General features: G+C 40.6%; 1 protein-coding gene across 1 annotated transcript in view; it reads right to left on the bottom strand.

Annotated features, from left to right (window-relative positions):
• The window catches only part of LOC119561216 (hemicentin-1), a 90,386-nt gene extending 68,547 nt beyond the window's left edge, over positions 1 to 21,839 (bottom strand). Inside the window, exon 1 of the mRNA XM_037875047.1 lies at positions 20,831 to 21,839. The gene's annotated coding sequence lies outside the window, so the exon portion shown is untranslated. The remainder of the gene's footprint in view (positions 1 to 20,830) is intronic.
• Between the last annotated feature and the right edge of the window lie 2,763 nt (positions 21,840 to 24,602).

Raw genomic sequence — 24,602 nt, 5'->3', positions numbered from 1 at the left:
GCTGCCTTGTAACATAGTGGCGTGCGTGTATGTGTGTCTGCATTGTGTGTACTTGTATGTATCTATGCAAAAGCAGCAGCTGCACTCGCCGCCAGCCATTACAATCCCCCCCACCCCTCTCCTTTCCCCCACGTGTGTAATTGAAAATGTTTTGTTTTAATTAACTGAAGCGAATTTTTACAGCTGACATGTGTGTGTATGTGCAGGAGTGTGCCTGTGTGTGTTTCGGTGACTTCTAGGCCTTCGGCGGAACGGATCCTTAAAGCAGAACCTTCACTTATTGTTATTATGATGCGCTTTATTGTCACGCGAAGCGTAGCGAAATACTTTTGATATTTCTTTACGGCGTCGAATTTATGTTTACACCACAAGTGGGATGTGCAATGAAAAGCTGGCCGAAACAATGCCAAAACGGAAACGGAAGGCGCTGGAGAAATATATGTAGAGAAAGGCTTCCATTGGCTTCCGTAAATATATTTAAAGATTATTAATAGTTTATTCTTTGATTTATACACTTCATTGATACAGTTTTTTATACTTAAGTTCACAGATTATTTATTACTGAGACACACGCGACCTTCTTCTGCTGATGCTCAATCTCTACTACTCTTGCGCAATTTTCACGCTTTATAACATAACTGATCTGTTATTAATAGAGCTGCCAAACCTACATTCGGCTATTCTGACAATTCATTCGACCCGAATGAGGATGACCACAACTTCATATATTCAGCGACAGTGTTCGTTTTATTCGGACCTTCATCATCTCCTACTTTTTCAACAAGGTATCGACCATGTCTCAACTTACGAGTAACGGCGTAAGGCCCTAAGAACTTCTTTTTCAATTTCAATCCGGCACCAAACTGTGTTCTTTTAATAGCTACTAAATCTCCGAGCTTGTACTCACACTCTGGCTTCCTTGATTTGTTGAATGACTTGCGATTCTCGTCCTGAATCTTTGCGATGTTTTCTTTAGCTTCCACTCGAATCTTCTCCTTCTCTTCCTGTAACTCCTCTAAGAAATCTTCCTCTAATAGCTTGACTAACTCCTTATCGTACTTGGTCTTCATATTGATCCCAGTAAGGATCTTGAATGGAGCTATCTTTGTGCTTCTAGGAGGAGAGGAATTTATAAACTGTTGAACCCTACCTACATGCTTATACCAAGATTTCGGGTCTTCCGCACAAAGTTTCGTCAATATAGTGATGACAATCCTGTTGATACGCTCCACTTGACCGTTGCCACGTGGCACTCCTGTGGCTACCAACAAATGCTGGATATTGTTAGCCTTGCAGTACTCCTGAAAAGCATTGGCTGTGAATGCCGTTCCACGATCCGTGATTATACGACTTGGATTACCGAAAACATCAGACTGCCTCTCCATTCTATCCACTACCTCGTCAGCGCCAGTACTCTTAGTGGGGTAAAGCCACACAAATTTAGAGAAAGCGTCGACCACTACCAAAACATGATTGTATTGTTTCTTTGTCATATCCATGGGGCCAATGTGGTCAATATGATAGGTCTGTAACGGTTCGTCTGCCTTGTTTATCGGGTTTAAGAAACCCTCTTTTTTCCCATACTTAGCCTCGCCAACTATGCACTCTACACAGGACTTCACGATAGTTTGAGCCTTCCTCTCTAACTCTGGAATGTAATAATCGCGCTGAACCAAGTCAATTGTCTTTTTGATGCCAAAATGTCCTTGTCGGTGAGCTGTGTTGATTATTTCGTTCTCCATGGCTGATGGGATTACTATGAGTTCTTTTATAGGATTCTTGTGAAGAACTTCGTGCTTCAGATAGAAGTCGTCGTAGGTATGTGTTTCCAGGACCTTACAAATGGCTTTTATCCATTCATCCTGACGTTGTGCCTGTTGAATTCGATGTCGGACTGACTCTTGAAGCAACAAGGTATGTACGCGGCTTAAGGCGTCGACATGTTTCATCTTTGTGCCTGGACGATGCTCTATTGTGTACTCAAAGTCTTGTAAAAACATGGCCCAACGAGATACTTTCACTGGTACATCATTCTTTCGCATGGTCATAGCAAACGCATTGCAGTCGGTGACGATCTTAATCTTTCTTCCCAGCAAGTAGATTCTCCACTTCTTCAGAGCCTGTACTATAGCGAGTACCTCTAGCTCATAAGAAGGATATTTCTCCTCGGTATCTGTTGTCTTGCGGCTCATGTACTCAACTGGGTGAAATTCTTGATCAGCTGAATCCTTTTGAAGAAGGACCGCTCCATATCCGTACATGCTTGCATCACAATGGACTTCTGTAGCACTCTTTTGATCGAATAATTTCAGAACAGGCGAACTAGACAAGGATAATTTCAATTGATTAAACGATGCTAGCTCTTCCTCGCCCATCTTAAAGGAAGTGTTCTTTCTAAGCAAGTTCGACAAAGGTCTGGCAATGATAGCGAAGTCTTTCACAAACCTTCGGAAATAGGATGTTAGGCCAAGATACCGCTGAACTCCTTTTTTGTCTCGCGGGACTGGGAAGTTTTCGACTGCACAAGTCTTCTCTGCTGACGGTTGGATAGTTGCGTTTTCGACTATATAGCCAAGGAATTGGACCCTCTTCTGTAAGACCTGACACTTTTCCCACTTTATACGCAGACCTGAACACATTGCGACATCTAAAACTTTCTTCAATTTCTCTAAACCTTCCTGTTCGTCCTTTGATAAAATAATCAAATCATCCATGTACAGGACAAGGGTACCGTCTTCAATTAATGGCCTGAGCACTGCAAATATGTATCGCATAAACACTGCAGGAGAATTGGAAATTCCGAATGGTACGAAGCAGAATTCGTATTGACCACTTTGGGTGACGAACGCGGTGTATTTGCGAGAGCTTTCTTGGACGGGGACATGGAAAAATCCGTTTGATAAGTCCAGCGTTGTAAATACTTTCCCCTTCTGAAGCTTATGTAAAACATCGTCGATCAAGGCCATAGGGAAGTTGTCGCGAATAATCTTCTGGTTCAATTTGCGGTAGTCGCAACAGAGTCTTTTAGTGCCATCTTTTTTAGCAACCAACACTATGGGTGAGGCGTATTCGGAAACACTTTGACGAATGATTCCTTCCTTAAGCCAATTCCTGATCTGCTTGTCGACTTTCTCAGTTTCCTCGTACGGTAAGCGCCTAGGTCTCTGATAGACTGGGACTTCATCGGTGAGGAGTATTTTCATTTCTACTGGGCTTGAGTCTGGCTTTAATGGCTTGTAATTTTGAACTAACCCAACCACTGCTGATCTTATGTCGTTGCTCAAGTGAAGCAGATCTAAATCTGGCATGAAATTTTCTTCAATGAAGTTAGATGAAATTAACTGATGAAAAGTTTCTGTCAAGTCTGAAATGCCAGTGGAAGACGCATCTACAGTCAAATTTTGATTGTCACTATAATGAGTGAGGTTTATGTCATGGCTTGGACTAATTTCATCTTTACCTAAGGTGAGATCAGACAAATGTCCAAGATCTACTAGATGAACTGCGTGGAAAACGACTCCGTTTGCTCCAATTGTTGCGGTTACTGTATTAAGGACATCGCTACCGATCACACCTTCATAAAGGGTATCCTTGTCGCGCACTACATGAAAGCACATATCAACGTCAGCGTCATCTAACTTAGTCGCAACTGTGAACGAACCTAGAGTGTATATCTTCTTGCCACCTATTCCAATTAGCTCTTTAATATCAGGTTTGAGAATGTCGGGGTGGATGCGAGTGTAAGCCGTCTCGCAAATGGTACAAATGTCGCTGCCAGAATCGAATAACGCCGTAATCTGGTCGCTACCAATGTTTATGTTTTTAAACGCTCTGTTGAAAGTTAACTGTGACAGCTGCTGAATGTTTGACTTTTCATTTTTCACTTCCTTACGAGCTTCCTTGGTACCGCATTGATTTGCCTTGTGACCAAACTGATTGCATTTGAAACATTTTATACCTACTTCCTTACAATCCTTTGCAATATGATTGCTGCCACCACACTTAAAGCAACGTCTGCCATCTTGGTTAGTTTTAACAAAAGAACTCTCAAACTTCGGCTTTGGTTTAAACCCCTGACTCGCGCTAATCTTCTCGTAAACCTTAAGTTTCTCACGAAAGTCCTTAAGATTGGACGCCTGGTACAAACAACTTTTATTTTGCTTCGAGTCTGGTATACCCTCCACTATGTATTCTATAATACTTTCTTCGTCCAACTTCGACTGATTTGCCAATGCGGTCATACTGTAGAAGTATTCTATCAGACTCTCTTTCTGGGTTTTCTTCCTGTTTTCTAGCATCTTGTGCACCTGTTTTGCTGTAAGCTTTTCTCCAAATTCGTTTTTTAAAGCTTCTTTTAGTGCTTCCCAATCATTTATTCCTGGTTGGCTGCCCAAGAATAATTTTGCAGCTCCCTTTACCAACTGCCTGCCGTAAATGAATTTTTGAAGATCAGTCCACCCAACTGTAATAGAATTAAGCTCGAAATCTGCAAGCCACTCATCAATATCCGGAGAACCATTTCCGGTGAATGCAGAAAGCGAATCTTCAATATCTCTCAGAGTGAAAGTCATGGCTAAGGGTTGAGAATCAGATGAATCTGACTCTGCGACGTTAGTTTCCTCGTACACTGACTCCTCTGAACCTTCTGTATTTTCCTGCTGGTCGATATTTTCTCCCTCAAAATAGGAGATGAGTCTTTCCTGTAATTCTGCTTTGAGGCCTGAAACTGGTAATCTTAATTCTTTTAACTTGTCTTTAAGCTCTGCAACAGAAAATCGTGTGATCTCTTCAACATTCATCTTTTCTAAACTTACATCACTTATTTTATTTCTTAAACCAATCAAGTATGTACTGCTTACTTTTCTAAAAAATTAATAAATAAGAACAATTTAAATGGGAATAAAATATTGTTAACGTTGCATAAAATTGTTTTGTTTAACTTAAAATTCGGTATTTCAATTCAATATAATGTATGCATGTATGGATTTATACTTGCGAATCGCCTGCTGTATCTAGTCTTTTGTTACTCATCTCTGATATTTGCCACTGCTTTTCAATTTCGTCTCTGGCAAATCGTTGCAATAAAAGCTGCAACCGTTGTCTGCTCTGATGACTGCTTTTCGAACTGCTTTTCAACTCCAACTTCAATCGCGCCTTAAATATCGCCTTCAACCACGCCTTCAATATCGCCTTCAACCGCTTTCAACTTCAGTGGCGTCACCTTGCCGCCTCGTATCAATCACCTCATCTGGATCTCTGCTCCGTCATGATCTCCTCCAGCTTTTGCTTTTCCAAGTTTTCCTCCTGGTCAAGTTGTCGCTTTAGCCATTATTGTCGCTCTCTGCGACAACGGATTGTATAAACGCCTTTCGTCGTCTTCCGTTAGGAATTTACTTGTCGCCACATAACCAATTTTGCACTCAGATCGGCAAACTGCGCAATAAATTTTGTAGTTTTGTAGTTTCAGAATTTCATAATACTTCGCAAAACTTGGTGGAATTGCGCAACATGAAAATTCTCAGCTCTTCTGGATGGTTTTTTAGTCTCTCTTTCTCGTAATCACTTCAGTTTTATAACTTTCTAGTTTCTTCGTTTCGTTTTGTTCATTAAACTGCGATCGATGGACTCTTAGCACAATAACTTGATGGTTGTTTGGCCGCGTATCACATTTAATCTTTCGTTTGTCGATTGTTCTCGGTCGAGCCCCCAAAATTGTAGAGAAAGGCTTCCATTGGCTTCCGTAAATATATTTAAAGATTATTAATAGTTTATTCTTTGATTTATACACTTCATTGATACAGTTTTTTATACTTAAGTTCACAGATTATTTATTACTGAGACACACGCGACCTTCTTCTGCTGATGCTCAATCTCTACTACTCTTGCGCAATTTTCACGCTTTATAACACTACTTAAAAATGTTACGGAACAGAACAACTGATCTGTTATTAATAGAGCTGCCAAACCTACATATATATAAATTCCAGAGTGTGTGCGTGTGTGTCTGTATGGCACTCAAAATGTTTGGGTTATATGAAGACATAAAAGTGTTTTATAATAAAGCAAAGCGTGAAATAATTCACAGCGCTATGTGTGGTCCTTTGGCAAAGCGAAAGACTGGAACGCAGCAGCCGCAGAAGCTGACAATTTTTATAGTCCTTCCAGCACACAGATATATGTATGGCAACCACACACCCGCACACACACTCACACACTCGTAATGATGTTAAATAAAATATTGTTTATGTGGCAACATAATAAATGGCCAACTGCCGCCAACCGACTCGTAAAGCACACACCTAGACACCCCCATTCGCATTCGCATTCACATCGGCGTTATTATGACCGAGAGCAACTCATAATGGTTTATATATCTCAGCGTCAATAGGAGCCCGCCGAATGTTTCTCTATGGCTGCACACTTGACAATTACAATAATGACAGATGTGGCCGACGTGCTGGGGCAAAACTTTGGGCCACTTCAAGTGTAAATAAATGTTTAGACGAATGTTTGTGTTGGGCAAAGAGACACAAAGAGGTTATAGCTGGTGGTGCCATATCCCTCAGGTGTGGGAATCGGAGTTACGTAAGTTATTTAAAGCGTAATAAGAATTTTATAATATTAAATGGATTTTGCTGATGGTTTAATACTATGTTTAAGCATTAACACATCCAACCTCTTTAAAATGAAAAGTCTCTTCCTAGTTTGCAACTTAATAAAAGGCCGTCAGGTGTGAAAATCAAAATTACTTAGGTTTTCTTAAGAGATGCAATTTGACCCAATTTATAGTTACAGTTTTAAAATATAACACTAGAAGGTTTTAAGATTAAAAAGAATATTTAAAAAGTTATAAGTGATGTTAAAATATTGTATTTAAATCCATTAACACTAAAAATGTATTTCTCGTTAAAAAGTTAAATTCCTAGCCAGTTCTCAGCTTGTATGCGGAACACAGGACTACTTTCAAATTAAAGAAGCTAAGGTATTCAGTAAAAACTTAGCAATTCTGCATATGATTATTTGCATTACCTCGCATATACGTGTGCTGTATTATTTAGCTACTTTTAGCCTTCGCTTAACCCAGTTTTTAGCCGCTCTGCAGCCAAGTGACCCAGTTGAGCCCTGGGAACCTTCGCCCACCTCGCCCGCCGCTGTCATGTTAAGTGTCAGACCCTGGACACGAACAAGGTCTTGGGCCAAATCTCCCAGCAACCCACCCAGGGGCACAGCCTCCCCTCTCCAAATCCGAAAACCATTACCCCGCAAAAGGGGGTAAAAGTACCAGCACATTGTGTCCTGTCCTGTCCGCTCACTTCTTTTGCGGGGGAAAAGGTTTTTTGGGGGCCACAAAAATTTTCTAATTTATTATTTTGCGCATTTAAATATTTTAAGTGCCCCGCAGGACTTGAACTCGCTTTTTGTGTCCCGCTTTTACGCCCTCCCGCTCCTGATAAACTTGCAAGGACACTAAAAATTAGTCGCCTGGCCGCACTCGTGTGTGTATACACCCGTCTCACTCTATCTGTAGGCAACTGTCTCTTTCACTTTTTGCTCTGCAGCAGCGATGGCAGCAGAAGCCACGTTACAAGTTAATATAATTTTAATGAAAATTAACATGAAGCCTGGCACTTTTTGCCACGCTTTAATTTCCCCAAAGACGAGCCCCCCACGTGTATGTGTGTGTGTTAGTCTGTCTCTTTCGTACAATCTACCCATCCCGCTTGCTCTGAGCTGGTTTATTGCACACTCCGCTCCACTATTAAGCGCATAGTTTACCAGCTGCCTTCATTTTTATTCCCCGCTTACATAAGCTTTTTGCCTAATTTGTTGCTGTCGAGTGCGTTCTCGTGTTGGGATTTACGCAACTAATTTCACGTAGGCAAAATGAAAAGGATGCTGCCGCCTACGCAGCCGTCGGCTGTGGGCGTGGCAGCCACCTGGCTTTGATTTATAATACCCGTCGAGTTCAGTTCACTTCAGTTCGGTACAGAACAGTTCGGGGGAAGGCTGCGCTGTTTACCTTTGGGCTAGCACACAGACACACACAAACGGGGGCTGCCTCCCAGGATCCTTTGTAACGCGGTCCTGTTGCAACGGATCAAGTTTTACTTGCCACATACACATACACCAACACACATACACCTTCAGCGACACTTTGGCTCACTCACACACTCAGCCAGCGCGACTTTGATAAAATTAATGCCGCCAGGGACATTTGCGAGCGGTGCACTGCCGCCATCAAATTTCAATATGTCGGTGCACTCTGACGGTTGTCCTCCGGGAATGCGACTCGCACAGCTCCCCGACATGACGGGTCCTAACTGGCTTTTAACAGCGGCGGAAACAAAGCCAAGTGCGTAAAAAATTCAACAGTTTTTATTGAAACTCATCGCGGAAACCTATGTTTTCATAACTCTTTTGTTTCGCAATAAGCTTTTAATCGGACCGATTCGCTTAAAGTCATATTCATAAGCTTATGGGGATGTATGATGATTTGGTAAGGGCATTTTGTACAGTTTTTATTACTAATTGTATTATTATTATATTTATATATATAATATATTTATATATTTTTTTATTATTTTATTAAATTAAATGATATACACATACTATGTTATACCAAGGCATCAAGTTATCATTACAAAATAAAATGGTCTAAAAATGTAAGGTAAAATAATTAAGTATTTTTTATTATATATATATATTTTTATTATATAAAAATAAAATAATGTTGGTTTATTAGAAATTCTGATAGATTCTTAAAATAAAAGGTATGACTTCTAAGCTATTTCTTTTTCATTGATAAATATATAAGAAACTAGTCAGTAAATTTAATCAATATTTAAATAGAAAGGGGACAAGACTCTTACTATTAAATAATATTGAACCTTATGTTGGTCATTATAAGATATTAAATATATATAGAATTTAGTAAACTAAATAAGTCAATTAATATAAATCCAAATAAATCGATAAAAGCAATTAGTAAAAAATTAGAACCTAATCCAGGGCCACAACTAAATAATTTCAGACAACCATAAGAACAGTAATAATATTCAAGTCCGTCACTCAGGACCTCACACTCTCCTCGGTCATTAGTCCTGTCCAACCATGAGATAATCAGCCACAAAAAAGCCTTGAATCATTTTGGTTTTGGCCAAGCTTGTTGTGTTTTTCCACTGGCAGGGAAATATGCTCATTTATCAGAAACCAAGACAGAACCAGCGAAATGCCAGGCGATGCCCTCGAGAATCTGATTTTTCAGGGTCCGCAGGATGGTGGGTGGTTTTTCAGGATTGGGGGTGACACGACGCGACCTTGACGGGAGGCAATTAGTTAATACATTTTGTAAGTAGCCTTGGCTCGCTTATCTGCAATCGGTAATAAATAAATTACATGACTTGGGGTTTTTGTCTGAGCCTTTCAGAGGGGTGGGGGCGAAAGGAGATAGATGGTGTGAAAGTAAGGTGTCGTCTTAGCACAACATCTAATAGTGACTTTGACTCTTTCGCCTGTCTTGGCCAGAATATCCTGCAACTTAACGTGTCCTTGCTGCCGTCTCCCATTTTTTCCCCATCCCCATCCCCATCCGCATCACCATTTCCTTTTTTTATTGGCCTCGTCTGTCTCTGGGCCGTCTGTCTATCTATTTGTGTCTGTTTGTTTCCCAGCTCGCATTTCGCAGTTTCCGTTTCCCTGCCATGTGTCGTTTATTTTATTTGTTGCCAGCATTTCAGCTGCCGGCGAAATCGATTTTTATTTTGCACTCGTGTTTGTGTTTGGCTTTTGTTTTGCTCTCCTGTTTGCCGAGAGGATATCTGGGTGTGATTTGACTGAAATGCAAACGGAGACCGGGATTGAGACCCAGTCTGAGACTCAGGGGCTTGATTGAAAAGCCCCCCCTAAAGACGCTGGGAATTTGCACAGCTAATGCCGGGGCCTTGTGATCCTTGATTCTCGTGTGGGGTAACAAGTTTCCGTTTTTCGGTATCGATTGGCTTTGTCCTCTAATTAGCGACGCTCGCAACTTTTGTAATTAGTGCATTGTGCTTGAATTTCGGTTTCATTGATTTAACAATTAGGTGAAAGTTTCGCGTGGCGATTAAATTGAAATTATTTGGCAGCGCCCCCTTAAATCCCAATTAGGCATTGGAAAGTGGTCACTGGCAGCTGTCCTGGCAACATCTTAAACTGAAGGTTTTCGAGAAGCTGTAATTAAGCTGGCTTCGGCCTAATGAGCCAAGTGGATGGGCGGGGAGCGCTCTCTCCCGTGGGTTTCACTTTCCCCTACTTTCCCCCACTTCAGCTGTAGATTCCTCTTGTCATATGTCAGAGTTGAGATGCCGTCGCCTGTGGCTGAAAGGAGGAGATAAAACAAGCGCAAAGCGACCAACGACAAGCAAATAAACACAGAAGATATCTATGCACTACAAATATTTTTGGAGATCTTTTAATAAATCTATCTAAACTTTTATAGATAAATTTATAGTTTAATGGCTTATATTTGGCATTTTGCTTAATAAGTTTATTTAAATAACTTATAAAGGTGTCTAAAAGTATGCAACAATATTTTCAATTGGGCAGACGGATTTTTTTTTCTAAAAGCATACGTTTAGATAGCTTTAAAAATAAGTTTAGCCGCCTTGTAAATTTTATTTATGCATTTTATTTTACTTAGTTTTATTTTTTCATAAACGTAGTATAGACAACTTTTGGGCAGTGTAACCAGGCCCCAAAGACGTGTATTTCTCTTCCGCCCTTTTGTGCTGTGATTGGGCCCAAAAACACATGGATAGACAAAAGGTGCCGCCGTCAAAGCGGGAGCTATCACATAAGTGCCCCCATCCAATCCGCACCCTCGCCGCCCATGCTGCCCCCCATTTTCCCTTTCGGCTGACAGGCCCTGCAGTGGGGCTGTTTTCTCTATTTTTCCACCTTGTTTTCTGTCTTTTTTTTCGGCAGCTCTGCACTCAGAGTTAGCCCACTTTTGGGCTTTTTGTATTGTTTGGATCTCGCCTTTCTGCAAGTGGGTGTGTGTGTGAGTATGTGGGCCAAAAATGGAGCGCCTGGCAGATTTAGACGCTGATATGTTTGAGAGAGGTGTGTTTGCAAAGTGCCTGCTGCCTTACCAATTTGGGTGCCATACAAACTAATGCGCTTTGATGCCAACTGACAAACCCATCAGCCAGTTGGCACTCCGTTGGCCCAGCTTCCCGTTTCCGCTTTTCTGTATTTCCGTTTCCCTTTCACCTTTCAACGAGGGCAACCCTTTGGCGCAAAGCGGGAAGCCCAAAGAGAGTGGCCACATTAATCACATTAATCAAATCAAATTAGACGTCCGAAATTGATGCAAATTAACAGAGCAGCCAAACAGCGTCATTCGATATGTGAGCGAATCAATCAAAATCAATCGCCGAGTATGCCCGAAATTGAATAATCGATTCCATTCCCATTCCCTGGCAAGAAAAACAAATAAGTCGACAGGTGGTATTTTGGTACATTGTGTAATCTTGCCATTTAAATGTGTATGCCCGGCTATCGAATTACCAAACGTGTCGCATAAAACACAAAGGACCTCGAGAAACTGGAGGACCTGCAGGATATGGAGGACCTCGGGGAAAAGGTGGAAGAAGGACACGTGTCTCTTACACCGGTCGCTTATGTCAGGCCACGGGGCGCATTAAAGGCTACAAATCGTTTTAAGCTCTTCACGTATGCAAACAGAAACTCACTTACACACGAAAATACGCTCGAATTTCTCTTCGCCCGCAAAACATTCAGGCATTGATTGCACTCACTTATTCATGATTTTCCTTCTTATTTCTGCGGCATTCCCTTTTTTATATCCCCTCTAAAGGGAACAATAACGTAGATCTCTCTGCCGCAGAAAGCTGCTTTAAAATACTTACATGCTTTCAAAGCAGCAGCGATGGCTGCTAAGTTGTGTTTTTCTTTGCTGGCAAAAGCATCAGAATTATATTATAGCAACTGCTGAAATCAGTTTGGAAAAGGAATGCAAGAAACCAGAGGATTTGGGAAAATTGTAGAAGAATGGATGGTAATACAGGAACATTTTTGCAATATTTCCAGAAAAATTAATCAAGTAAACTTTGTACCATGGAAATTATAACTTGTTTCATTCCCACAAGCGTAAACATTTTATTGAATATTTTTTTTATACACTTCCATCAGCTTACAAAAATAAAAAACCTTGAACTTTGATGCTTCATTCATCTTTTCAATACTCAGTTTAGATGACAACCTTTTATACATTCGACAGCATAATGATTGCCGTAAATCGTGACCCCGTAGAGTTGCATTATCTGTCCCATCTTCTTTTAGATATTATGCAAAGCACTTAAATGAATGCACAAACACATAGAAGCCGGCACTCACACTCGCACACATGTGCGGATGCAGAGTGCTCTTAGCCGGATTCTCCCATTCCGGCTTTTCTCTCTCTCCGGCTGTGTGTGTGCTTGTGTGTTTCTAGTTCGGGCCATAAAATGCTCGACAGCCAGAGCGCGAAACAAATTGCATTAGGGTCCTGAACCCTTGCACCTGTGCATGTACAGCTTGTGCGGCCAAGGTAAATATGATAAATCACCATTTCTCCGGTGTTTCTCCTTGCGCCATGACAAATGACGCGGGAATGCGGGATGCGGCAGTTTGGGGGGGGAGGCAAAAGGGAAAATTCCGATGCTGTTCTGTTCCATATCTGGGATACACATATACAATAATCGATGCGATTTGATGAATGCCAACTGGTCGTGTGTGAGGGCCACAGCCATAGCCATATATCGGCTGTATTATGTGCACGAATATCAACATATTTATGTCTGTGGCACTGCGCGTAAATATACTTTTTTATGGCCCGGTATGGGGACGACGACGAGGCAAATGTCGTGGAGCGGAAACGGAAATGGAAGCGGGCAAGCAGTTAAAGTAAGCTGAAATCATAAACGAAAATCACGTACTGCGTGCGAACCTCTCGAGGCGTCAGGTGTTGCTGCAATGATTTTCAATTTTACGCCTGAAAGTCATGCGCTAATTTTCTCGTCCTTGGGTTCTCGTACCTCTCGTCCTTTTTGTCTATTCATTGTCATTTGCCACACTTGCCGCCGCCGCCGCCGCCGCCGCACTCTCAATTGACATTAATGACTTGGACAAATTGTTCTAATTGAGACAGAAGGCGCAGGTGAGTTTTATAATTAGCCCTGGGATCCAGCCATTTACATTGATTTGCCTGGCTATTCGGATCTGCTGGTTACAGGATAATGCTGCACTGAGCACTACTTGATCCTCATCCCGGTCACGTCCTTCCAACGAGAACATGTCACCGCATAAGCAAGCGAAGCACTCAACCGGCGGACTTGACCTTTGCCTTTGACAGCAGCACCCCTTCGAAAAATGGCTTATATAAAGTTGGTCAGGGCAGCATATCAGGATAAAACACTCTATTCCCCAATCCTTTTTCCTATATATGCTTGTGTGTGGGCAAAAATGCGTTGAGAATATAAAAGTCACGTAACTGGCTGTCGTTTCCTTTAGCGCCGCACACGCGCTTCACCCACACCAATGCAACAGCACACCCACACATACGTCCACATCATTACCCGGAAACTAAGTCCTGGCATTAGCATTTGTTTGTGTTCGGCTGCTTTGATTACGCTTCGATTCGAAAGCTAGGTAAAAACTTTTACCAAAACTTTTCTCTTCACTTTTTTCCGTTCTGTTTTTTTTTTTTGCCCAACTTTTGCCGCCGTGTGCGTGTGTTCGATAGAGAGAAAATGTGGGTATTAGTGGGCCAAAATGACTTTATTTATGTGTATTATGGAAATATGAAGTGAAAGCCAAAAGGGGGAAATGAATATGGCTCTATCGACATTAGAGCTTAGTTAGTGGCTCAAGCTCCGAGACAAATTTCACCTTGGCTTGGTATTAATTTAAATGCAAAACTCTACCCGAACTTTAGCGAACATTTCAAGGATGAAAAGTTTAAATTTATCAGACAGTCAAATTGCAAGGCAAATACTGATGATGTTCACGGCAGACAAAAAAACAAACAGTGGCAGAAAGAAGTCGAAGCCTTCTCGGGACCTTCTCATTTTCGCCATTGGCAACAGTCAACTTCTTATTTATTTTGATGGCGCGCTAAATTGCGGAAAAATATTGTATGTATATGCAGGGAAGACAGGAAAGGCGATCTAAATAGAACTCAGAATACCCTTACAGATATAAAGGAATTTTGGTTACCAAAAACTAAAGAGATTTTAATTTTTAAATACTAAAGTAATTTATTTTTTGTATACGAGTTCAAATCTTTTCATTCAGAAAATGTTACTGCTCATCTAGACATTTAGTTGGAAGACTCAAGTACTTCATTCCAAATAACTTAAAGTTATGAAATTAATAAACATAAAATAGTTTTATTAAAAAAAAAATAGATAATAGATAAATAATAAATAACATAATCTTATTTTTCCAATGCCAAAAGAGTCTTTTTAAGGGTATCAAGAAATAAAAAAAAGTATATCAAAAGACGGCAGCAAAGGCAAAAATGATGTGCTTGCCAACACATATTCATGCGTGTGCTGGCATCATTTTCATATGCGTCGCAAAAGTTTTGCAAGCCAAGTTAGGACCTAAGCAGACGGATGTGGGCGTGGCCTAGCGGGTTGGAAAGGGGGCGTGGCCGAGAAGAGGGTCGCTGACATGCAACGCGCTTTCAATTTCAGGCCTTCAGGCTAGGTGGTTTATGTACGTATGTGTGTCTGGGAAATCTTTAAGAGCAGACAGGAAATATTTTGTTGGTTTTTTTCTTCTTATCCATCACCATAATCATCATCATCATAAACAGCAGCAGCAGAAGCAACATTGTGGCCTTTGCTGCTATAAGCAAAAGAAATCCTTTTGCAGTGTCCTTGCTTTTTGCACGCTCTTTAGGCCCCCGTTTTAGTTTCCTACGTGTGTGTGTGGCCGCCAGTTTGCTTTTAATAGTCCGCTCGTCCTGTGTTTGCCGTATGTTGTTTGCTGTTTGCTGTTTGCTTTGCTGTCAGCGCTTCATGCGTGACAAACACACAGAGACACTCGAGACGCAGAAGTTTGCGTGACTCGCGCATAGAAATTATGGCAAAAAAGCAAAGGAAAAGCGCCGAAAACGGCAAGAAAATCCTTCGGAAATGCGAAGGACCAGGGGAAATGCTCACATTCGGCCGGAAAATTAGCTGAGCTTGTTGGGGGGAAGGGGGTCAAAAAGAATCCCTGATTAAAGAGTTAAGCGTTTGTCACGCCATTCCCCCTCGGCCACAAAACTCTGCCCTTTTATCTGGGTTAATCAAATGTTTTTCTGACATTTTCCGTCACTCTCAGTCGGCCACGCCCCGTGCGCCCCCTTTTTTTGATGTTCATGCCCGTGTTTGCCCAAAATGTCAAACATGTCAAATTAATTTTCATATTTGTTTTGCTTTTTAGATAATTGAATGTCTCTTTTATTTGCTCATTTCATATGCCAGAAGTCTGCCTCCTCTAATGTTTGCCTTTCTGTGGTTTATCTTCGTGCTTTTTGGGTAAGTAAATGATTTTTAAATATGAGTTGCAAAAGCATTATGCTCAGGCTGCTATCGATTTATTTATGAAACAAGTAATCGTGAAAATACATATTTGTTTTCAAGACAGTTATGTAATTTTAGTGATGGAAATATTACATTGCTTAGAGCCTTTTGGATAACATATCCAACATAGTAGCCACATATAATAAAATACGGCTTATAAAGTTAGAAAATAAATGGAAAATATTTTTTTTTTAAAACTCTCAGATAAAAATGTGGCATTGAATGAGCCATAAAAATCAGTTAAATTTCCTAAGGTATGAAAAAAAACCTATTGCATACAACTTTAATCTAAGCAATTAAAACCATCTCGTCACGATAATACAATTTAATATTAACATAATTTAAAAGTTCATATATAAAAATAAATACAACAATTAGACCTAGTAAGGTACTGCAAAATAGTATGATAAAAATAAAATAAACCTCAAACGGAACCAACACCTGGAATGGCTATCAGCTTGACTTGTTCCATTAGAAATAAATAATTCAATTAAAATTATAATGAAATTGTGGAAAATGTGTGTCAATAATATGTGTGCGTGTGCTATCTGTGTGAATATATCGCCAGTACAGCTACACATAGGTGTACCCCTGTCGGTGTCGGAAGGCTAATCAAGTGACTACCCTAGTTCCCATTTGTAGAACCTTTGGCATATACATAAACAATTATACTAAGTGCCACAATTTACCAAGGGACATAAATCAATAGAACCAAGCAGTCGGAGTCTCGGTTTCGTTTTATTAATTATTATTATTGAAATATATCTGCCACAGTCGCACTGACATTGCCCCCCTCCCGAGTTGGGCAAACAGAGAATTACAGACATTAGCCAGTGTCAATAGAGACGGAAAAGCTGACACTGACCAGTCCTAAATTATAGTGGAGTCCCTTCCCGTTTGTACTTAGCCAGTGATAATCCCGGCGAAACTGCAGCTAAAAATTAAGCAAAGCTTTTAAGCGGTATGCTTAATGGAAATGCGGTAATAAAACGAAATGCTATGCAGGGAATGTCGGAGGGAGTGGTCTAAATAATGCGCCAGGACGGTGAGCTGCTAATAAAAAATGCAGCAGGCAGGCAGGCAGCTTCATCAGCAGAGCAGGCCAAGCGGAAACGGAAATAAGCAAGCAGCCCGAAATCAAAAAAGGATGAGGCAGCAGCTGCAGGACCTCCAGCGCTCCACGCTCCACGCTCCACGCTCCATCCTGGTCACTTATTTCGTACACAAAGTACATATTTTACTTAAACATAAGCAATGGCTATTATTTTAAGTTACCCACGCGCTCGCTGATTTAATTTCAGACTATTATGCGCACACAATGCCAACGGTAAACGCAAAAAGAAACTAGAGGGAAAGTAAAAGCCCGAAGGAGGCAAAAAAAAAAGAGAGTGGAAGAAATTGGGAGTGAAAAGTTACCCAGCAAGACGATGCTTTTAATACACTTTGCATAACTAACTGTCAGGGTTTTTATAGCTTTACGATATGACGGAATTACCTTTTGAGGGAAAGAGCAGTGTGCAAAATGAAAGATTGATATGATATTGTTAGCCATGCTCTCTTAAAGGAATATTTATGTAAATGCTAAAATACTTTATAGATTTTCTTAAGTCTTGGGAACTCTACATTATTAAGCCAGAAATTTTGTAGACCCAAGCTCTTGCTGTAATCCCAGGACTCTAAACTTGTGCAAAGTTTATTGCTATATTCCGGACTTCAGCAATATGCCAGCAAAGTTCTGGCCGTGGTTTTGAGCTCATGTTGCTCTTTCACTTTTTATGCTGTTGCATTTCTTCATTTTCCTGCCCCTGCAGATTTGGGTCGACCATTTCAATGGGTTCATATTCTGTAGCTAGCTGCTGCCCCCACCTAATTTTCCTCCTCCTTTGCTTTTTTATGGTCCGTTTTCCCAGCCCGTCGGGCTTCCATTATTTTTGTGTACTGGTCAACACTGAAAGTACATTAGCCTTTTTAGCCTGCTTATTGGCATGATAAGAAAATTGGAGGTTCAGAACGCATGGCTTCACATTCCAAAACAATTTGTGCTAATTTCGAGTCCTGATGAATGAATGAGCTACAAAAGATCCCCCGGAAAAGAGATTGAAAAACTGAAAAATTCAGCTTTATAGATTGGACAACGTTTGATTGCTAAGCTATAAGAAATAAAAAATTCTGATAAAACCCCTAAATGATGTAATGGATCAAAGTTGAGGTCTTGTAAAAGTTTGAATAAAAGTTTTGTTTACAATCCACTGCTTATAATTAAAGGTTAACCAAACATTTAATTATAAGGAAAAACATGAAACCCGATAAGGTCATTTGGAACTACTCAATCAATTATTTAAGAACTTCCTTACCACCCACAACTTTTGAAAGATTTTTAAGTAATGAAATTGAATCATGCCACAAACAAACAGTCAGTCAGTATCTGGTCTAGACTGAAACCAAATGCATTAGACGAAAAATTAAGTTCACAGGGAAAATTCCGCAATGCCGGAGCAGCCCGATTTCCCCATAAAGTACAACAAAAGCGCAGCCCGTAAGCAGCTTTGATTACCGACACTCACAACGGATTTATTTCCCCCTTGCCCGGCTTTCGGTTACCTTTTTCGCTCAGTGTGCGAGTGTGTGTGTGCTTAGGCATTTGAAACCTGATTAGTTGTCAAGCACTTCAAGTGCCCGGGCTCGGGTTGTTTGGGACCTGCGATGGTTCGATTTGGCTGGATTCCTACCTCTGCAGCTGTGTGTGAAATTTATTGTTTCAAGTTAATGCCACTTGATGGATTATTTGGCTTTGTACAGCCAAAGCTTTGATTTCTGTTCTTCTTTGCTTTGAAATGAGATATCCCCGGTTGGTTTTTATAAGTTCTTTTACTCGGAGGCGGGGAAACATTTTAGCAAATCGAAACTGAAGACTTAAAAGCATTAAACATTCTTTAGCTGTCTTCTCTTAAAAAGTAAAATTTTATTCACTGTTTAATTAATATGTGTCAGACAACTGATATTCCAATCTGTTTGGCGAACTATTCGGCAAAAATCAAGTTACTTAAAAATGTGGTTGGTTTCTTATATTTGACAACCGAAACAATCGATCCCTATTTAATTCGGAAGAATAATATGTATAAGTTTTATCACGTTGTTTTTTTTTAAATCGGACCAAAATAATGATATCAAATTACATAACAATCGAAACAAATAAAGTATGGCATGTACATTTTTTCATGAACTCGGGTTTATATTATTTTATTTTATTTGGGTAAAATTTATAAAGTTTGATTGGGAATTTTATTTAACGAAAATATTTTTGAATTGTTTTGATTGGGTGAAAAACAAACTGACAAAAAAGAGACGCAGCTTTAATTTCATAAATCTAAAACAAAAAAATATTTAACATACATCATTTTTCTTGAAATGAATAATACTTAAAATCCTGATAATATCAGTGAAATATGTATGCTTCTGGTTATAAATGGCTTGAAATAAAGAATATTCCGAAAACTTGGGGTCGGGTTATTCCCACCGACCTGCTGTTTGGATCGGATGTGCCAGAAGTCATCTTGGAGAGTTCCGCTATTAACTATTAAAATTAATTGTGAAACTTTTCGCTGAGAGTTTGAGGCGAGTCACACGCTTCGTCTTCCATTTGGGCTCATAAATCTCGGCTGTCTACACACACACTCGCATCCTTTCAGCCGTTGTCCTCGAGAGCCTGTCAACAAAGGGGCAGTGAAAGTTTTCGTGTGTCATGACAATATTTACATGCTGCATTAAACTTGCTCCCCCTGACAGGCGAAACTTTTGCAGCTGCTGCTCATGTTATTAAAGTTGCGCATACGCCAGGTTGTCCCCTGGCCAGCTTGATTTATGCGAGGCGCCTTAAGTTTTGGACCAGGCTTTTAATAATTTAAGCTCTGCAGAAAATCAGAGACGAGATAGCTATCCTTTCCCCCTTTTCCCGAATTTTCCCTCTGGCCCGTTGCCAAGCCACGTTGCGCTGACTGAGCCGAAAAATGCAAAAATTCCCTGCTGCCGCTCCTCGTTTCTGGCCATGTTGACAATGGCGGCAACAAAGCGCATTTGGCAAGCGCCTGCAGCCTTGCCAGCACCCGTACTCGAACCCATACCCCAACCCACATCCACATGCGAAGACGTGCTCAGCAAAAGTGAAATGGCAACAATATATATGTGAGAATGCGAATGCGAATGCGAATGTTACCAGCCCATCCACAATGCAACCGGGTGCGAGACTCACTCGGTTGCATATAGTACTACTCTGCATGCTATATATATGCATAAAAATAAAAAGTAGGTTATGCACAGACAGCATTTTAATATGATTTCCATGGCTTACTTCTCCTCGAGATAGACTAACGCACTTCGCAGACTGACTAACTGACACCCCGGCATCAACAAAATGATCAAAGGCAATGGGAAATATTATCCCTGACACAGTCGCAGACAAATTTGTAAGTCTGCCTCGTTTGTGTGACCCACTTTGGAGTTGTTTTGTGGCTTATAACATATCAGCTGGGATTTTCAGCCAAGTTGATAACGCACAAGCCCTCTTATTTAGCTTTATGGGGACAAGGTCCTGACAAATGTGTAATTATGGCTTGAAAATACTTGCAGTTGGTCATTTTGAAGTAAGAAATATTTTTATGCTTTTTCAACCATTTGTATTCTAAGCCAACTTGTAAAGATGCCATTCCCATTTGAAAGAACACAAAAAACTTTTATTTTACATGTTCTTTTTTTTATATGAAACAGTTATTGCAGCCAATAAAATATTTAATATATTGATTTATGAAAATATCACAAAATAGACAATATTGTTTAATTTCCACATCAGCAAATATCTTCTAAATTGTAGTTCATTATGTGTAACAATTGTACATCTTCGAATATTTGTTTCTTGCATTTGTTTCATTGTATTTTATTTAATTCCCGGTTTATTGTTACAAAAAGCCTGGCTTAATTTGGGTACTGAACTTGTTTCAAATACCCAGAGTCTTTTTGTTACGTATTGATTGTTTACCTTTTGTTGTTACAAAAATTGTTTCTATTTTTAAAGCCTCCGCTGTTCTGGCACAATGCCCTGCATTAATATTCCTAGCATACTTTTGAGCATTTACTTTCGTCAGAAGATTGAGAAGGTATAAAATGAAATGTACAATGTACATGTTTATTTTGGTAGATACTCCCTTCCCACATGCACTTACCCCTCCTTTTTGGCCGCGTTTGTATCCCTTTGCTGTGGCGTTTACTCCGCTTTTTGGCGTTCTTTACGGCCTTTGTAATAAAATCAGCCCGCAGGGGTTTGGGGCACAGTGTTGTTGCCGTGCTGTGCTTATTGCTTATTGCTGCTGTTGAGGGCGTGTTGGCATTGAGCGGGTTTTATGCAGCCAGCGGGGAGACGCACACATCATACCAATGAGGGGCAGGAGGATCTGGATCTGAATCTGAATCTGGATGTGGAGGAGCGGCAGGCAATTGAGCAAAAAATATGGCAAAGTATTTGGCGGGTGCGAGGCATAAATTTCGATTTCGGCGGCCTTGCTTGTGCTTTTCTCGCTTTTTTCTCGGTTTCTTCGTCTTCGAATCGCCGCAGCCGCGAGGGCAATATTTAAAGTAGCAGCCGATGCGAACTTTATTTATGACTCAATAATGTGTATTTTGATTTATGCATTGTGGGCGCGTACAGCAGCGCACATATACGCGGTTACACTGTAACTGTGGCACACACACACGCACAGCAGCAGCAGCACACTTTCGACCGCACTCACTCACTCACACACTCACTGGTATTGTTGCCTCAAGCCAAAAAGGACGCGATTTGCATAACAACACACATTCAGAAACTTAACGCAGGCGTTTGAGAGTTGTTTCTACTTGTACTTCAACTTCTGCTTGGACTTCATCGGCCTCTAGCACGTGCACTCTCGTTACGTTTTTGTAGCATTCAACAATTGCGATAACCGACTGAGATATCTTGAATATCCGGTAAAAGGCTGGCACTTGTTTTTTGACTTCCAGCTGAATTGCTTCGTTTGCCAGTTTGCGGATGCGGACGGTCAACACTGCGGCTACGCGATGTGAGGCGATGCGATGCGATGCGATGCGATTCGATGCCCATACGACAACGACGGCGACAACGACAACGACAACGACAACACGATAACGACAAAACGACAACGACAAGCGGCAACAACGGAGCACGACAACTACACAAATCCACGACCTTTTCAGTACTAAAGCGCCTGGCCATTCATTCGTGGCTTTGGCCACTTTTGCCATCGCCATCGCCCTCCACGATTCGAGTCCTTCGGCTCTCGTTCGGGTCGCGCATTCTCGAATTGCCGAGCAGTCTGAATCCTTTGAGTTACCGTGTGTGTGAGCCCTGTAAGTGGGCCATCGCTTGTCGCCGGTTCGACATCGAAAAGCGAACGGCGGTCCAATTCCGGATTATAAGAGTTCTGGGTGGAACATCCGAAAGCCGTGTGAACCGTGGGTCTGTGGATGCCATGTGGTCGATAAGCTCTCAGCAGATGCCTCATGAACTTGAATTGTCAAGTTTGACAGCGTGATATAAACTGCAAATGGTACAAGATCAAAACCATATAGTCGTTCACTAATTTTTAATTTAACGAGCTATTACAAATTTTGATTTTTATTTACCTTTTACCCATAACCTATGATCTAAAGACTAGAAATCAATGAATATTAAATTAAACTTGTACAAAACAGCCATTATTGCAATCTTTAAAATTACATTTTAAATGTTCTTAAAATAATAAACTCATTTCTAATTTAAACGATATAAATTTAAAACAAATGCAAAAGAGCTCAGCTTCCTTAATGTTTACCCCATCTAAAAATTAGTCCTATATCATATTGCTAGTAAATTCTAAAATATTGTTCCAGATCCAAAAGTACACAAGATCATGATTTTTTGGGACCCCTTTCCCCTGCTGAGATGGGTCGGTCCTACCTCAACACCCTTCTGCCCTTCGGAACCCTCTCAAAACACATTCCACCACGCATTTCTGTGGAACCTTTTGGGCTCTCTCGCCTTCTCTTTCCAACTTGCCTGCTGTCTCTCTTTAAGGCCGCCTCTCCCTAGATGAATGAGAGTTTCAAAAAGCGGTTACCAAGAGCATCTTGCTGTTACTGCAGCTTCGCTGGTCAAGGCAGCCAGTCAAGGATCACAGATTACAATAGATGTTGCACTAACATTAAACTTAAATACTTGCAGCATAATACCAAAAAATATATATATATAAATATAAGCCCTTCAAACTTCCAACCTGAAGAAAAAAGAGGAAGACCTTTCCAGATCTAAAAAAGGTTAGGAACCCTAGTTTTGGGACTATATCATCTTTACTCTGGCAAATATTTTTTCTAAGAACAAGCCATTCATTAATTATACTTCTTGGTTTGGTTTCGCCAACCTGGAGGCTAAAAAATGGCACCGCTACAACTTAACCTACACCACCATTAAAATCACGCACCACACCGTTTACAAAAAACTCTACTACAATGGGGTGTAAGCGTGTAAGTTGACATGGGACCACGAGACCCGAGGCTCGTATCTCTCTCGCTTTCTCGCCACTTTCTCTCGCCTTTCTCCGGCTCTCTTTTCGATTTCGAATCTGTGGTTTCGACAGACATGCGCCCCAAACCAGCGAAAAAGCCGAACGATTCTTGTGGAACGCGAAAACTTTCGTTTGGCATGAATGGGATTTTTTCAAAATTTCCAACGGTTTCACTCTTATACCACTCAAAGAAAGCTCCCGAATCGCAAGTGGCATCCACTCAATGGATGAAGTAGGGACCCAAAGGTTCCATTGCAACAATTGCACAGCCTAATCTTATCAAATTTCATTTACACGCTTGGCCAGGCTCTAATGGCAAATCCAATGCCAAAATGAAAATGGAACTAAACCACTTTCGTCAGCACACACATACTCACTCCGTTCCTTCTTATTTTCCACACTCAGATAAGGATGTGTACCCCATACATATATGGAAAATGTTACTGGTGATGTTGTCAAAGTATTTGGCTGCTCAACACAGCATTCTTTTGGCCAAAATTGCGCTGGCTAAACATTAACTAAAACTGCAAAATGCCATCACACACACACACACACGGAGAATCAAACACCCAGGATGACACACTCACACACATGCAGCTTTGTGTGTGGTGTGGATTGTCGGTCTTCTGTTCCTGCAAAATCTCAGCGCTCAACCGCCGAGCATGGCATTTCATCAGGCGGCAGCAACGAGAGCAGCAGCCCTAGAATGAGTCCAAAACCGAAGAGTTGGGGGTCATTTGATACCCATTAATTAGTGAAAGTTACTAGCCGAAGGATTGAAGGAGATATAGGTTACATTTCAATTTTAAGAGTCACTTTTTTGACTATTACAACAGAAATAAATTTCATTAACGTTGTCAAGTATCATGATTTCAAATAATATTTCCTGAAAATCCGTTTTCCTGCGATTGTTGGTTTTATAAAAACAGGTTAGCCAAGTAAGTTTATTTGGAAATTTAATCTAAAAAAGATTTCACATATAATCCAAGGTCTGTCCTATTTTAATCTACATAAATGTAATACTTTTTGTCGTAAACCTAAAATAGTTTAGATATAAGTTTGATTTGTATATTTTATAAACTCGAAATTAAGGCAAAAATAGCTATATTTAAAAATACTAATCATGAGGAAATGATTTTTATTTTAGCTTATATTCAGTTGGGGAATTTAGGTTCTTAATAAAATATCACCACATCCTTCAGAACTTGTTGCCTAATTATGGCCGCTCTCACTTTTATCCCCAACTACCTTTCCCACAGATGAGTAGCAGGTTTGAAAAAACCCTTAACCCCTTTTCCCTGGCTGGCGGAAAACCCCAGCAATGCGAGTAAAGGAAGTGCACTAAGTGCAGTGACCAAATAGCTGCCAGAGAGTCCCGAACCGGCAGCTGATCCTGCTC

The sequence above is a fragment of the Drosophila subpulchrella genome, chromosome 3R, assembly GCF_014743375.2.
Source record: "Drosophila subpulchrella strain 33 F10 #4 breed RU33 chromosome 3R, RU_Dsub_v1.1 Primary Assembly, whole genome shotgun sequence".
In the NCBI taxonomy this organism is placed as follows: Eukaryota; Metazoa; Arthropoda; class Insecta; order Diptera; family Drosophilidae; genus Drosophila; species Drosophila subpulchrella.
This window is presented reverse-complemented; position numbering and strand designations above follow the sequence as displayed.